Source organism: Lithobates pipiens, unplaced genomic scaffold (genome assembly GCF_037356315.1).
Source record: "Lithobates pipiens isolate NorthernLeopardFrog02 unplaced genomic scaffold, aLitPip1_a1.2 Scaffold_13, whole genome shotgun sequence".
NCBI classification, from domain to species: Eukaryota; Metazoa; Chordata; class Amphibia; order Anura; family Ranidae; genus Lithobates; species Lithobates pipiens.
Window position 1 is genome coordinate 310,705,745 of NW_027507718.1, and position 18,235 is coordinate 310,723,979.

Sequence of the window (18,235 nt, forward strand, 5' to 3'; positions counted from 1 at the left end):
GCGTATGTAACGTTCTGTCAGAAAATCACTAGGGAATTGCAAAGATTCTCCTCAGGCTGCCTAATACTGGATGGGGACTTTAATGTCCCACTAAATCCACTGACCGACACCTTGAATGGTAAAACCTGTATCACCTCCAAATATTTAAGAAAATCGAATTTTTATTGCAGTCTCTACACTTGACAGATAAATGGTGCTTCCTACATCCTGAGGGCCAAATCTACACATATTACTCCACCCCACACTCCAGATATACCCGCTTAGACTACTGTTTTATCTCACAGAGGGACCTCCCCTCAGTGAAGGCATCCAATCGATCTTGGATCGCTCTCCCATCTCGCTAACGCTGGACCTCAGGACCCCCCACATAGACAACTGACATGGAGACTTAACGCCTCTTTGCTTACATACCCATCACTCCTTCCCTCAATCAACTCCACACTGATGGAATTCTTCAGACATAACTCAACACCGAATGCAAACAGCATACAAAATTTAATAGCACAAATAAGCACCCTAGAAACTCTCCATAAACAGTCACTCTCAGTACAAAAAACTACTTGAAACCAGAAAAGACTTACAACATATACTTGACTTCAGAACCAAACGCATGCCGTTTTTAAAGAAAAAACTCTATTGCAAGTCAGGGAACAAGACCGGCAAATTTCTGGCCAGTGCTTTGAAAGAACACACTAGTACCAATAATATTGCTGGCATCAAAAGGCAGAACGGTAACATATATGTGACCACCGAAGTGATAGTTGCACACTTTCATGAGTTTTACACAAAGCTATATAACCTTCAGCCATAACACAGACTACAATGTATGGAAGGTGACAGGACACAAATAATCCAAGAATATCTAACCAAAAGTGGGCTCCCGACCCTACAAGATCTGGACTCCTCCCTACTAGAAACCCCAATCATTCCGCTAGAGATCAAACAAGCCATAAAACAACTGAAACCTGGAAAGAGCCCAGGCCCAGAAGGCTATTCGGCCATCTATTACAAAACCTTATCAAACATTATTACTGAAACGTTCACTACCACTCTGAACTCCATGTCTAAACCCAGGAAGGTAATGCCAGATTTTCTGTCAGCGCACATTGTGGTGATTGCAAAATTAGGTAAAGACCCCACAGACTGCGCAAGTTACCGCCCCAAATCCTTACTGAATTTGGATGTCAAACTTTTTGCAAAAATTCTTGTACTACAATTGGGACCACTTCTTCCAGACCTCATTGGCTTGTAACAGGTGGGCTTTGTGCCGGGTAGAGAAGCAAAAGATAATGTCACCAAAGCCCTACTCCTCATCCTTGCAGCGAGGGAGTGGGACGTCAAAGGTCTTCTCCTCTTTACAGATGCGGAGAAGGTCTTCGACCGGTGGCTTGGCAATTCGTTATGGTGGTGTGCGGACATGTGGGATTAGGCCCACATATGCTGTTGTGGATCTCTGCACTATAGCAAAACAAACCCCTTGGTGAAACTGAAAATCAATGGCACAGTATCTGAAATGGCACTAGACAGGACTGTCCTCTGTCTCTTCTGCTGTTTGTTCTGTCCCTTAAACCTTTTATAAGACTGATTACAATTTACACCACAATTACAGGCTTCAGGGTCCAGGACAGGGGGTCAAAATAGCAGCGTATGCAGACGACCTCCTATTTTTCTTAATAAACCGAAAATCACTTTCCCCAACTTAATAAAATAATTTGCCCACTATGGGTATATTTTGAACCTGAAAATAAACTGCACAATATCCGAGGTGTTAAACATATCACTTCCGGACAGAACATTAGAACTGACTAAATCCAACTCACTCTTTATATGAGACCCCAGAGCTATTAAATACCTAGGCACATGGCTGACTCCACAAACACATACCATCTTTGAGCATAATTATCCACCCCTCCTCAAAAACTGTGCAGAAGACATATCAAAATGGTGATCTTGCTCAAGCTCCTATATCTGATATGAACCTTACCCATGAAAATCCCTCCACTTTTCTTCAAGACACTTAACTCCATTCTATTAAAGTTCCTCTGGAATCATCACAAACCTAGAATTAAGCTTAACTGGCTGACCAATCCTAAGGAAATGGGTGGGATGGACATACCAGACTTCAAACATTATTACTACGCCTCACACTTGGGCAGAATAATTGACTGGAACTGCCATGGCCATGAGAAGGACTGGGTTTCCCTCGAGGAGTCCCTTAGCTCGACCCCACTGAAATTTTGCCCCTGGCCTAGCATTCCCACTAGCCTACGCAAACACCCCAGTAAGGTAACATCCTGGAGATTTTACACTCCATTGCAAAACGCAGCAATGACATGCAATACCAAGCTGCTGCTAACAAAGCAAACAGAAGATTAGCATGCATTAAAAAGGGGATTAATTTAAGAGATAAAGCGGTAATTCTCCCTCTCTACAAGACTTTCGTCCAGCCTCACTTGGAGTATGCTGTCCAGTTCTGGGCACCAGTCCTCAGGAAGGATATACTGGAAATGGAGAGAATACAGAGAAGGGCAACAAAGCTAATAAAGGGACTGGGGGGTATTAGTTATGAAGAAAGGTTGCAAGCACTGAACTTATTCTCTCTGGAGAAGAGATGCTTGAGAGGGCATATGATTTCAGTTTACAATTACCATACTGGTGACCCCACAATAGGGATAAAACGTTTCCGCAGAAGGGAGTTTAATAAGACACATGGCCATTCATTAAAATTAGAAGAAATTAGATTTAACCTTAAACTGCGTAGAGAGTTCTTTACTGTAAGAGCGGCAAGGATGTAGATTTCCCTTCCACAGGCGGCGGTTTCAGTGGGGAGCATCGATAGTTTCAAAAAACTATTAGATAAGCACCTGAACGACCTTAAAATAAAGGGATATACAAAGTAATACTGACATATAATCACACACATAGGTTGGACTTGATGGACTTGTGTCTTTTTTCAACCTCGGCTACTATGTAACTATGTGTAACTAGGTTTTTATGGGAAGGCATTTGAGCAATTGCTAGTTCTATTTTCTCCTTGGTAAGAGGAGCATCAAGCTCACGACTATGTTTCATGGTCAGGGAGGGGGGAGACACACCAGCCAAATATGCAGACAAAGGGTCATCAGAATACAGCACGGTAGAAGTATATAACTGGACATGAAAGCATCCTAATTTTCATGAGAGGTATCTGCAATTCTATCTTAAGACCCCTTTCAAACCAGGGCATTTTGCAGGCGCTATAGCGTTAGAAATAGCGCCTGCAAAACGCCCTAAAGAAGCTGCACCATTGTGTGTAGTGTGAAAGCCCCGAGGGCTTTCACACTACAGCGGTGCGATGGCAGGACATCAGAAAAAAGTCCTGCCAGCAGCTTCTTTGGAGCGGTGAAGGAGCGGTGTGTTTACCGCTCCTCCACCGCTGCTCTCCATTGAAATCAATGGGGCAGCGCTGTAATCCTGGTTTTAATCCTTTCGCAGCCGCTAGCAGGGGGTAAAAGCGCCCTGCTAGCGGCCGAAATGCGCCACAAATCTGCTGCAAATCCGGCGGTAAAACGCCGCTAAAAATAGCGGCGTTTTACCGCCCACGCTATCGGCGGTGTGGTGTGAAAGGGGACTAAGAGACACGGAATAGATGTAGGAGTAGATTCTGGACATGTCAGATAGACCAATAAATGTCAGTCTTATTAATGTGCTCAAAAAACGTTTGGGAGGTATATAACATACATTTATATGTTTACAAACGTAAGCAAAAATTTGAATATCACATCTACAAATTAGAATACAAAATCAATATATAAATGAACAATACAGTATGCATATCTCGGTAAAGTACTAATTGACTCCTAAATAATACTATCCTTTTTGCAAAAACAGAATTTTTTTTATCTATCATTGTACCTTAATGCTTGCAAATGTTACATTGAAATGTTGTACAATTTTTGTATGTTCACTCAATAAAGATTTATGAGACAAAAAAAAGCATACGTTTTTCTGTGAGATCTAAAAGGCGGAGCTCATATTTCCTATGACAATGAAACCAGGCAGCATGAGTATGAGGGGTTGGTTTATCATTATAATCAGCTTCTGCCTGCAACATGGTGGTCTCAAATTCCTCAGTACACACTTGGTTAGTCTTGTGAAGTACACCAGTAGTGGACATGAAAATAACAAGCAATGTAGCCTTAAAAGCCTCCCACATCGTGGCCGGGTTAGTAGTGTTGAGATGCGTATGCCAAAAGTCTTTCACACCTGTAGAGCATTCTCCATGGATCATATGGTATTCTAACCACAGAGAAGTCAACTGCCATAGGGCCAGGTCAGTTTGCGGTAGGAGATTACCTCCAATAAAACTGGTGCATGGTCTGAAACTCCCCCAGGGGAGAATAGTGACTGCAGAGATAAAGAGAAGGATTAGCGAGGTGACAATCAATACATGACATTGTACAAAAGGAATCTGAATGGCAAGTAAATTGTCTAACTTCTGGATGCTTAAATCTCCATAGATCAGGAAGATCATATGCACACACTCAATCCAGAAGGGTCTGAAAAATGTACCGTCACCCCGCAAATGGTCCATAGAAGGGTAGGGGACTGCATCAAAATCACCCAGATATAGCAATGGGCCCTTTGGGAGGTCAAGAGTGAATGACAAGATTTTGGTAAAAATGTCTGCGGAAAATGAAGGGGGACATTAACCAGGGTCAGAGCAATATGACCAATTTGTAAAGTAAGAATGAGGAAGCAACCCTCCAGATCAGTCTTAACCCAAATTCTTTCTGCATGGAGGGACTTGGCCAACATTATAGGCGCTCCTCTAGAGTATTAGGTATGGGTGGCATAGAAAGAACAGGCAATGCAAGACTGTTTAAGTGTGAGGAATTTTAAGGCCACTAAATTGGTTTCTTTTTTTTTTTTTTTTTTTTCTCAATCAAAGGTTTATTGAAGCATATTCAGTGTTACAATAAAGAATATAAAAATAGCTGTCCTTAATAACAAAGAAAATAGTGACATTGGTAAAAGTATAAGTCTTGCAAATGTCATATAGAGTCTGAACAACGACATAGTAAATGCTAGGTTATGATATAAACAATTAACATCAGAGTCATTAAGACTGAATATGGAATGATGATCTTGACAAGATTGTCAGGATTAGCGTATATCGGATTGGGGAGTTTATGGGATGGGGGGGGGGGGGGGGGGGAGTGTATTGCACCAAAGGTTTTGGTTATGGTAACTTGTTCAGACCTCATTCATTTATGACCTTATTGTAAACTTGGGAATTGATAAGGGTAGGTAAATCATTGGGTAAGTAATTGGTAATCAGGAGATAGAGTGAATAACAACCAAGGTTTCCATGTTTTATTGAAGTTTAAGCTGTTTTCTCTCTTCATGGCCACAACTTCTTCCATTTTAAAGATATATTGTACTCTGTTTACCCAGTCCTTGATTCCTGGGACTTTTGTGGATTTCCAGTAAATGGGTATGAGAGTTTTGGCAGCAGTAAGCAGGTGTCGTGAGAGTGATTTTTTATATCTGCTTAAAGTAGTGGGTACTAAGTTAATTAAACATGCGGCCGCATTTAGTTCAAGTTTGGTATCTGTGATGTGTTTTATCCAGAATTTAATTTCATCCCAGTATGCCCGAATGGATGGACATTCCCACCAGATGTGCAAGAAGGATCCGGTGTGAGTCTTACAACGCCAGCATATGTCCGAGGTTGAGCGGAACCATCTCCCGGCCCTCTGTGGTGTTATGTACCATTGCGTAAGGATTTTGTAGGATATTTCCTGATATCTAGAGCTCAGAGAGCATTTGTGTGTCATAATACACGCCTTTTCCCATTGCTTCTCGGAGATCTTAATTTTGAGATCTTGTTCCCATTTCCTCTTATGTTTATAGTTATCAGCATGTGTTATCTGATTCAGCCACGCATATGCAAGAGATGTGGTATTCGATACCTGTGTTCCTTTGAGGCATAGGGACTCTAGATGTGTCAATGGAAGGCGGTATTGAGATTTGTGTTTGCCGTTGATCAGGAAGTCCTTCAGTTGTGTATAGAACCATAGGCCGGGAAATGATTCGCCCACCTCGGAGCGGAGTGCTGCAAATGACTTAATGTTCGGGCCATTCATGCAATGTGAGGTGAGAAGGTTGCGTGGTATATTATGCTGCAGGCCTGGTGCAAAATCAGGGTTGTTAGCGATGGGTGTCAATGGTCCCGGTATGGAGGCAATTTTATATGGACCTACTATTTTGTGCCAAATATAGATTGTATTTGCAATTAGTGGGTGGTTTATGTGTTTGTTTGTCTTGGAGTGAAGTGTCCATGGGTGGAAGAGGAGTTGGTATGGGGATAGGTTTTTTTCCAATTGAACCCAGTCTTTATTTGGGCCGTGACAATGCCAGTCTATCAATCTGGTGATATGCGAAGCCTGATGATATTTTTTGAAGTCTGGTAGTCCTATACCCCCTCTATTTTTGGGTAATGTTAGGAGACGGAAATTTATTCTTGGTTTTTTGTCTGCCCAGAGAAAATTTCTTTGTACCGTGAGGAGTTTTGTGAAGAAGGTTCCTGGGATTCTAATGGGTAGGGCGTTAAACAGGTAGAGGAGTCTGGGGAGTATTGTCATCTTTAGGATTGAAAGTCTACCAAACCACGAGAACATCTTTGGGGTCCATCTACTTAGGTCTTTCGTTATGGCGACTAGTAAAGGCTTATAATTAGTGTTATATAATGAGTCAAGGTTGTTTGTTAAATATATCCCTAGATATTTAAGTGTGTTTTGTTCCCACTTATAAGGGTAGTTATCTTTTAACATCGTTAATTGTTCTTGGGGCAGGGTGAGATTAAGTGCTTCAGATTTCGATTGGTTTACTTTAAAGTTAGAGATGTATCCAAAAGTTTCAAAGATTTTATGGAGATTAGGTATGGAGATATGGGGGTTGGATATGAAGAATAGCAGGTCGTCCGCGTATGCGGCTATTTTGTATTCCCTGTTGTTTACTGTGAATCCTTTTATGTCATTATTTAAGTTAATTGTCCTTATTAGGGGTTCCAATGCTATAATAAAGAGTAGGGGGGAAAGTGGACAGCCTTGGCGGGTGCCGTTGTGGATCCTTAGGGGTTCAGAGAGAGTATTATTTACTTTAATTTTTGCGTGGGGATTGTGGTAGAGGGCAGAGATCCAGGTTAGCATGTTTTCGTTTAAACCAATGTGGGTACAAGTGGAAAACATGTAATCCCAAGAGACTCTGTCAAAAGCCTTTTCAGCGTCCGTGGAGAGTAGTATTCCTTGGGTTTTAGAGTTTTGGACAAAGTGAATTAAGTTTAGGGCTTTCGTAATGTTATCGCGGGCTTCTCTACCAGGCATAAACCCAACCTGTTCAGGGCCAATAATCTTTGTTAGAAGGGGTTTTAGTCTATTAGCCAGTATTTTGGCAAGGAGTTTGAGGTCAATATTTAGGAGTGAGATAGGCCTAAAGTTTGCGCAATCTGTATGATCCTTGTCGGGTTTGGGGATTACAGCTATGTGTGCCATGAGGAAGGAGTTAGAATTGGTTTTGTTCTTTGCTAGATAATTAAAGGTGGATTGGAGGGGTTTTGCAAGTAGGTGAGTATAAGTTTTGTAGTATTGTGAGGTAAAGCCATCAGGGCCCGGGCTCTTCCCTGTTTTTAAATCTGAAATTGCTTCGGTAATCTCAATTATGGATATGGGTTCTTCTAGTTTATTTGAGTCCTTTGCTGATAGGGAGGGGATTTTGCTGTCTTCCAAGAAGGATTGTATTATGTCCCTTTTAGATTGCGTTAGGTGGGGTGGTTTATGTTGAGATGGGAGATTATACAATTTGGAGTAAAATTTATGGAAGATGTCTGCGATTTCTTGGGGTTTGTGTTTTGGCGTTCCTTCCTTGTTTTTGATGGCATGAATGTGACCTGCTATAGTTGTGTCTTTCAAAGCTTTGGCTAATTGTTTCCCACTTTTGTCTCCATGTTCATAAAATATGTTTTTTTTAAAGAAAAGGGATTTTTTGATTTTTAAATCTAGAATATGTCTCAGGGATAACCTGCATTGTGTCAATTTTTCCTCTAGTATGATTGATTGAGATTGTTTGTGTTGTAGCTCCAGATTGGCAATTTGCTGGGATAGTGTTTCAATTTCTCTGTCCCTTTCTCTTTTTTTCCTGGCGCCCCACTTTATAAGTTCGCCTCTTATAACTGCTTTGTGCGCCTCCCAGTTGTTTAGTGGGTTTGTATCGGCGTCGGGGTTGTAACTGAAGTAGGTATTTATAGCACTGTGTATTTCATCTTTTATTTCTTGGTCTGTGAGAAGCGCTGCGTTGAGTCTCCAATTGAAGGAGGTGAGGTGGGGTGTATCTAGTTTCACTGAAATGGCCGTGGGAGCGTGGTCAGAGAGGGCTACAATGCCGATCTCAGCTGAAGTTAGTTTGTTCAGGTCTCTTTGTGAGATAAAGATAAGGTCAATTCTTGAGTATCTTTTATGTGGAGAAGAGTAAAACGTGAAGTCTTTCTCTGTGGGATGTGTGGATCTCCATGTATCGATCAGTGTTAGAGATTGTAGTAGGGATTTGATTCGTTTGAGGATCTTATAAGTGATGAATGTGTGTCCTGTGGAAGTATCTTTAAGTGGGGAGAGAGGGATATTAAAATCTCCTCCAAGGATGGTGCAACCTTCTGAGAACCATTTAAGCTCTTCTATTATTTTGTTGCAGAATGTGATGTGGGCGGTGTTCGGGAAGTACACATTTGCAAGTGTGATTGGGGTCCCTTCCCATGAGCCTTTGAGGATTATGTATCGACCTTCAGGGTCAATAAGCTGCTGTTTAAGTTCAAAGGGAGCATCTTTATTGATTAATATGGACACACCTTTGGTTTTGGCAAGGGGATTGGTAGCATGGTAGGCAGTCGTGTAGACATTATCAGTGAGTCTGGGGATGTTTTTGTCTTTAAAATGGGTTTCTTGAAGAAATACGACATAGGGGCGGACTTTCTGGAGTTCTCTCAGAAGGTTGGTTCATTTCTCTGGTATGTTCAGGCCATTTACATTATGGGAGATAATTGTTGGTGCTTTCCCCAAAAAGGCGTACGCCATGGCTGAAACTGGGGACTGGTGAGGTCAGGGAATTGAAAATCTAGATCAGGTAGAGGTCTTTGTAACCAATTACAGTGGGGTATGCTACGGGTCGGGGGGGTTTCTAACCGAGGAAGAGGTTATAGTCAGTGGGGGGTGCAGGGGGAAGTTGTGAGGGAGGGTCGGTAGGGGGGATTTGGAAGGGGAGTGATAAAAGGGGTTAGGTATTCGGCAGGGTGGTAAGTAGGATAGTTGTCTGTGTATAAGTAATGAATGATGCTAGTATATAGAGTTTGGAAGGTTGAGGTATTATTTTCCCTCTTTTTTCCTGTTTTTGCCTTCCTTTTGGGGAGGTAGTGGGAGACACGTAGGTGATAATAAAAATAAGCAATCTCGTCATATGATTTGTAACAGTAAGGAAATACTTTTGTGGGGGGTGTTCGTCAGGTCCAGAGGAGCCCGAGTATACAGTTATGTAGTATCAATTGTGACTAGTATGTCTGAGACCGTTTGTGCTGTTATGTCATATCTTGGGTAAATATGATTGTCACTGTATTGGAGGGAGGTACGTCTCAGAGGATATTACAAAGCAGTTCACAAGATGCATAAACAATACAACCGTTCTATAACCTATCATAAAAAATAAAAAAAACGCTAAACTTAAACATTGAACTTTACATTAGTTGTCATAGTGGTCAACTTTGACCTTTAACCCATAACCTGAGGATGTCGAGTGGCCAAAAAAAAAAAAAAAAAAAAGAAGGGGGGGGGGGGGGGGAGGAGAAGGGTGGAAATGTCTCAGTCCTCTCCTGAGGCCCGGGAGTTTGCACAGCCCAACAGATATGTGCCCTCAGTGTTTGAGTTGAGAGCTAGTACAGCTAAGAAAAGGATAGTTAGTCTACCTGTTTCTGGCTTCTCATTTCCATTTGGGTGCAGAGAGAAAAAGTGTCTCGTTATGTGTTGAGTGTAGCATAGTGGTCAGGCCAGGTTACTTACACTGTGAAGGCTCCAAACGAAAGTCTTATCAGGGTCTGTGCAAACTGATAGCAATCCCTGGGAGCAGCGATCACAACCCACCGTAAGCTATCTTGAGGCCATTGCTGGGGGTGGAAGAAGAAGAAAAAACAAAAAACAAAACCCCCCCCCCCTTTTAGTGCAAAACAGAGAGATCATGTCAGGCGTTGCCTTAAACCGGCTTCACTGTCAATTCAGCCTGTGGGTTGATCCAGTCTTGAGGTAGGCCAAAAAAAACATAAGTGGGTTTAACTGTTCAGTGTAGATGTTTGGTAAATAAGGTTGTCACTGGTTATATCGCAAAGTAATTCAATTTTCTAAGGATTCCCTTGCTCTCGGGGCCTTAGTGGCTTTAGAGGAGGATGGAGAAACAAAGCTGCTTCGGTCTGTATGTCTGGCATGTTTTCCGCGCTGGTACGGAGATTGTGCGTGGTGTGGTCCTGGAGAGGCCTGGGGGTTGTTAATTTCAGGTGGAGTACAGAATTCAGCGTACCAGTCCGGTAGGTTTATCGGTGCCACCTGTAGATCCTCACAGAATTTTTGCAGGTCATCAGGGACTCTCAGCAGGTGTTGTTTCCCCAAATAGTTAGCTTGTAGTGCAAAGGGGAATTTCCATCTGTAATTGATGCCTTTTTGTCTGAGCACTTCCAGTAGGGGCTTTAGAGCTCTTCTGTTTTTGAGTGTGATAGGTGAGAGGTCTTGAAAAAGTTGTATTGAAGCTTCTGCATACAGGATTTGCTCTTTAGATCTCGCTTTTTGAAGGATGTCTTCCTTCAGGCCATAATTGGGCAAACAGCAAATGATATCTCTTGGGGGATTCCCGTCTTGCGCTCTAGGTTTGAGAGCCCTATGTGCTCTATCGAAGTCAATAGGGGACTGTTCAGGTCTCTCAATGAGGCTGTTGAAGATGGCAGTAAGTGCTGGTCTGATCTGGTCAGGGGGAACCGCTTCAGGCACACCTCTGACTCTGATGTTGTTTCGCCTGCCGCGGTTGTCTAAATCTTCGATTTGTCTGTTCATATCAATCAGATGTTGGGAATGCGAGTTCGTTATGGTGTCCAATCTGGTTAGGGCTTTGTCCCTTCTTTTCCCTGCACGTTCCGCTATTGCCATTTGTTCTGTTATTTTCAGCAATTCAGTTTTCATGTCTGTGATTGCGGCAGAAAGAGAATTTTTAATGTCAGCTGCGATATCTGTCATAGCGGCATACGTTAGCGGTTGGTCGAGTTTGTTACCGGCGACCGAATCCTCAGATGCTGGTAGTGAGATTTCGTCATCATCTAAGTCATCCTCAATATTGTTCCTCTGTGGTGGGGCCATCTTATGGGTTTTGTTATTGCCACTGTATCTAAACTTGTTTAGGTTCCCAGGCGAGGGTTTTCTTTTAGGAGTCCCTAGGGAGCGAAGGGTATGGTTGTGTGTGCTGCTCCTCAGGTGTGTGGACATATTCTCCTTTATCGGTCTGTTTTCAGTTCTCAGGCTCCTCGGAACACCGGGGCGTTGTTACATCATAGCCATGTACACTGCGTGTCAAGCCACGGCCTCCAAAATTTTTAAAGTGCCATGCAATTAGCCACCTCGGTAGTAATTAAGGGCTGCAGCAATAGATAGAGGGTGTGTATTATCCTCAGAGCAGAATGGGGATGGGCGTTTTTCCCTGGGTCCTGTGGTGGGGACCGCCGTCTGTGAGGCACCTTGAGGCTGGGTAAAGTGGTCTGCCCAAATGACTCTGCACCTTTCTTGCAGTGGGGTGGTAGTCAGATATGTCAAGGATGGATTAAGACCAAATTATGCTGCTGAGGGAGTAATTGGTTGCTGCTAGGGTTGGGTGTAGGAGGAGTACCAAGATGGCCGCCGGCTATGGGGAGGTAGGCCGAAGCCTCGGACTTTCTTGGGGGTTACAGCCACTCAGGGGTTCCCTGCCCTTGCTCAGATACGTTAATCCTGACAGGGGACAGAAGTGGGTTCCACCGCTATCTGAAGGGGGGGGGGGGTGAGTTAACTCTCCTACTCACTGCGCCCTGGGGAGAAGTCCTGGGGAGAAGGCCTGGTCCGAGGCCTGCAAAGCAGCTCCGGTCCGCGGGCCGTCAGCGCCCGCTAGCGGTGTCTGTCGGAAGTCCGCCGCTGGCTTTTAGTGTAGGATGGGCGGTAGAAAGTGGTCCCCAGACCGGAGATCCACCACAGGCCGCGGGCGTTGTATGCGTCCGGCCGGAGTGTAGGCCGCAAGATGGCGCCGAGCGCTTTGTGCGGCTGGCCCCTCCGGGATCGCCGCGGCGGCGAGGGGGAGTTCTAAGCGGCAGAAAATGTTCAGGATGGCAGAGCGGGTGTCCCCGAAGCTTCCCCCGGTCGTGGCTGTCGTCGCCCGTGGGAGTTAGAGCAGGGATGGCGGTGGATTCAACTCTTCTGTGTGGAGCCCTGTTTCCACACGTCCTCCCTGCTACGCTGTTCGGCCACGCCCCCCGGTTTCTTTCAAGCAAATATGTGGTTTGTATTTTTTAAGGAAGGAAAAAAATCAGGGACTGCTTCCAGGGTGAGTTCAGACCCATAACATTCCAAAATAGCACCCTTAAAGCATTAGCCACAGCAGTGTAGAGATAAATTTGACAACAAGTGTGGGATTCTGCATAAAAAAAAAAACATAATTTCCCACCAGGAATGCCAAATATAGAGACCAGAACGAGGGAGGCATAGTCAACAAATAAACAAAACACAAAAATAAAAAAACACATAGAGCCCAACCAGGGCCATCTTTAATATAGATTGGACCCTGGGCAAAATCTTTCTTGCCCCCCCCCCCCCCCCCCCCCCATGCAATTTCCCTCTCCACCTACTCTGAGACATACAATAAATAGCAGCTAGATTTAAAATCAATTTTCTGTATCAGATCAGGCAGCAATTGCGATTGGTTGCAAGCAGTTACATCATATCTTTACTGCTTACTAACTAGTTGCTAGAGGTTACAGCACACAATACGGCTCACTGATTAGTTGCTAGAGGTTACAGCACATCACCTCCTCACAGCAGCGGAGCGTGATATACATAGGAATGCCGACTTTATTTACACATCAATGCCACTGGCCGCAGCTATTTACTTAGTATTGTTGGCGCTATTTACATACAAATTTCAGTTATTTACATGTAAACACAGGGTCTGCGGGTGAGTCATCTGCACACAACAATAAGGCAGAGCTGGGCAGCATTAGTACCAGCACTTCACACTGAGATATTGGGACACAGCACAGGAATAAAACTTCAAGGGACAAGGGAATTTAAACCTGGATAGTTGGCAAGTATGAGGCAGCTGTTTTGGGCACCCCCGACAATGACAGGGCCCAGGGCAGATGCCCCTTTTGCCCTGCCTTAAAGATGGCCCTGAGCCCAACCCACCATTCCATCTTCCATCCCAAATACAGAAAGCCCAAGCCAAAGACCCAAACAATAAAGTTGAAAAACAAAACATATGATGCAAGCATCACATGCAGGCAGTGGGTAGTGTTGGAATTAGAGAACGAAGCATTGGAGTACAGCTTCTCTGTAGATTACACAAAAGTCAAAGATTCGGGATTAGTCAAAAATAGGATGAATCAGTCCCCCAAGAGTATGGTAATGCCAACAGTAGCAGGTCGGGGGCAATGAACAGAAGGGTAGGCACTACAGCAGAAAACTATTATTAACTTCCTCCTGTAGAATAGGTGTAACTAGCCATAAACGGGTTGTAGGGAGGAAAATTATACAGGTAGCTCGCAGTAAAAAACAGTCAAAGCAGGTTGCAATGAAAATTGTTACAGCATTTGAAAAAAGTAAGGCTGGCCATACATTATACAATTTTTATTAAATTTCCTTTAGACTTAGTGTCGACTATGTAGCACAAAGGCCTGCTTGATTGCATACAAGCTGAAAGCATTTAGGTTTTGCCTCTTATTATATGGTTTTGGTAAATCTAAAGTCAAATTCTACAAGAAGATTGTATAATGTATGGTCAGTCTAACAAAAATAATGTATATCAAAAACTCAGACCAGGCCTCGTAAACAGGAGAATAGGGAGACCAGTAGTGGAGCCTGACCTGAGGTCTGTGACAGGAAAGAAATAAGGTACTTGGTAGGTTTTTACAGGTAGGGGCACTCACGTGTTAGGATTGCTGTGAGTGACTGAAGGTCTCATCCAGCCAAGAGGAAGCATCCATTTCGGTAAAAAAAAAAATCTTTGTTTCTGTTAAAATTTATTGCAGAGTATTGGCGAGTATTGGCAAGTATTGGTGCGTACTGGCAGAGTATTGGCAGAGTATTGCAGTATTGCACAGTATTGGCAGAGTATTGCACAGTGTTGCAAAGTATTGGGAGAGTATTGCACAATGTTGCAGAGTATTGGCAGAATATTGCAGTGTTGCAGAGTATTGACAGAGTATTGCACAGTGTTGCAGAGTATTAGCAGAGTAGTGCAGTGTTGCAGAGTATTGCACAGTATTGGCAGAGTATTGCACAGTGTTGCAGAGTATTGTCACTGAGCATTGCTGTGGGCACTACACATCCAGCCCACAGCGCTGCTGCCATCTCTCCCGCTCTCCCCTCTCACTGTACTGATCGGTACAGAGAGGGGAGGGAGGAACCGGCTTCATGACGTGACGTGGTTTGTTTACAAGTGATTACTCCGTCATTTGACGGAGCGATCACGTGGTAAACGGCTGCAATCAGCTGCCGTTTACCGTGATCCATGATGCACCGGGTCCTCCGGACCCAGCGGTCACAGATGTTCCTGGGTGCGTGCCCCAGGGACCACGCGAGAGCAAGATTCTGTGAGGACATCCCACGGATGTCCACCCAGAATAAGCCAACCACGCTGTAGCTGTCTTTCAGCTATGGCCCGGTCGGCATGTGATTAATTGGTCAAAGAACACGTCAGACTATCTCAAAGTTAGAGCAAAATCATATCCTGTTCATTCAAGTCAGAAGTAGCACTGATGTAGGACAGATGTCGTAGGGCAAAGTCGGATCATCAGTTCTACAACCATCACATCGTACCAGTGCGAACCCGGCCATACTCTTTCAGCTCATAGGATGGTGACTATCCTGAAAATTAAGGATACAAGCACCTTCTGAAGGAGGGCACAGTGGTGTACGGTGCATGCGCTCCAAAGCAAAGGTAGCAGGGATGGTGTCTGATCCCAAGGTCTCCTTTAGTCAGGTGTATGGGATGTGTTCAGGAGAGGATCCTTTAGATTTTTCCTGGCAGGTCTGGAAAGGTGGGGAGTGAGTGAGTGACCCCCTTGAACCATATCAGGACACATACCATCATCATGCCCCCCACCCAAAGCAGATTGTCCTCAGGTTGATGGAAATACAAGGGCCTCTTCCCCACAACCCTGGGTGGTGGTTGCAGGCTTGTCCAGATGGGGGTGGGTGGGGTGTGAATGAGTATGCAGTACATAGTACCCCCTACCCATTCATCAAAAAAGTTCAAAAAGTAATAAAAACAGAGAGACCATTTTTGACAATTCCTTTATTAAAAAATAAAAAAATGTCTTCCGATGTAGATCCATCATCAATCAGGGTTCTGCCACGGACCCAGAAAAAAAAAAAAAAGCTCCACCATCAACTAAGACAAAGTGCCGAATGCCTGGCTTGCCATTTGACAGTTCTTATATACAGTGCTGTGAAAAAGTAATTGCCCCCATCCCATGCTGAATCATGAACAAACTGTGATTAACCACAATTTTTTGGAAAGCTGTGTTAAATTTCACTTGCCACACCCAGGCCTGATTACTGCCAGACCTGTTGAATCCAGAAATCAAAAAGAAAAGTGAAGCATGCTAACAGATCACAAAAAGCAACACATCATGCCACAATCTAAAACAATTCAAGAACACCACCTGGAGATATCACTTGGTGGCAACATCCCCTTTGTGGTGTCACCGACCAGTGCATGTACAAAGCTAGAATTTGAATCACTGCTATACGTAGTATGAATTATGTAGAGGAAATTATTATGTAGAGGAAAAGATGTAGAATTATGTGGAGGAAAAGATCATTGCTTGGATATTACGTCATATTTCATTAAGCTGTTCAGTATTTTAATGATTTGATTGTTAAATTAATAGAGACTTAAGCCGCGTACACACGGGCGGACTGTCTGGCCAACTAAGTCCGTCAGACAATCCGACGGACAGTCCGTCCTACTTTTGAATGAACGGACTTGACCACACACGATGAACAAACAGTCCGTTGAAAGCTTGCGCTATGACGTGTACAGCACGTACGACGGGACTAGAAATACGACGTCCAATACACTGCAATGCAACCTTCCGCCATGTAAATCCTTTCTGAGCATGCGCCATACTTAGTCCGTCCAACTAGCCTACTCACGAGCGGACTGTCCGCTGAAACCAAAGTTGGACGGACTGTATTACGGAAATTCCGAAAGACTTAGTCCACCAGACTGTCCGCTGAAAAAGTCCGCTGAAGCCCACACACGAGCGGACTGTCCGCTGAAATGTGTTTCAGCGGACTAAGTTGGACAGACAGTCCGCCCGTGTGTACGTGGCTTCACTATATCTTTAATATATCTGCCTGATGAAAATGTGTTTATTGGAATGATATCTCTGTAAGGATTTTGTTTTAACCACTTGATCACTGGGCACTTAAATCCCCCTCCTGCCCAGACCAATTTTCAGCTTTCGTGATCTTACACTTTGAATGACAATTACTCAGTCATGCAACACTGTACCCAAATGAACTTTTTGTCCTTTTTTTCCCACAAATAGAGCTTTGTTTTGGTGGTATTTGATCACCTCTGGGTTTTTTTATTTTTTGCGCTATAAATGAAAAAAGACCAAAAATTTAGAAAAAAAAATGCATTTTTCTTTGTTTCTGTGATTAACATTTTGCTAATTATTTATTTTTCTTCATGAATTTTGGCCACAATTTATACTGTTACATATATTTGGTAAAAATAATCCAAATTAGTGGATATTATTTGGTCTTTGTGAAAGTTAAAGAGTCTACAAGCTGTGGTGCAAATCATACAAAATTGATCACATCTGATGTACTGGTGGCCGATCTCATTTCTCGTGACCTCAACAAGCCAGAAAAGTACAAATACCCCCCCCCAAATGACCCCTTTTTGGAAACTAGACATTCCAATGTATTTAGTAAGAGGCATGGTGAGGTTTTTGATGTTGTAATTTTTTTCCTACAATTGTTTGCAAAATGAAGATTTTATTTTATTTTATTTTATTTTCCACAAAATTGTCATTGTAATAGGTTATTTCTCTCACTTGCCATGTGTATACCACAAATAATGCCCCAAAATAAATTCTGCTACTCCTCCTGAGTATTACGATACCACATGTGTGGGACTTTTCCACAGCCTGGCCACATAGAGAGGCCCAACATGCAGGGAGCGCCATCACGTGTTCTGGGAGCATAAATTACACATCTAACTTGTTGACAACCTATTACACTTTTAAAGGCCCTGGAGCACCAGGACAATGACATGTGGCACTGATGACAGATGGCACTGATACGTGGCACTGATGTGGCACTGATGACAGATGCCACTAATACGTGGCACTGATGACAGATGGCATTTATACATGGCACTGATGACACGTGGCACTAATACGTGGCACTGATGACACATGCACTAATACGTGGCACTGATGACACATGGCACTAATACGTGGCACTGATGACACGTGACACCGTTGACAGATGGCACTGATACCTGGCATTGATGACACGTGACACTGATAACAGATGGCATGTGACACTGACAGGTGGCACTGATGACAGATGGCACTGATACGTGGCACTGATGACAGATGGCACTAATATGTGTCACTAATGACACGTGACACTGATATGGCACTGATGACAGATGGCACTGTGTGGCACTGATGACAAGTGGCACTGATGTGGCACTGATGACAGATAGCACTATGTGGCACTGATGTGGCACTGGTGACAGGTGGCATTGATGACAGATGGCACTTATATGTGGCACTGGGGACAAATGGCACTGGGCACAGGTGGCACAGGGGACAGATGGCACTGACAACAGGTGGCACTGGGGACAGATGGCACCGATGACAAGTGGCACTGACATGTGGCAGTGGGGGCAGATGGCACTGACAGGTGGC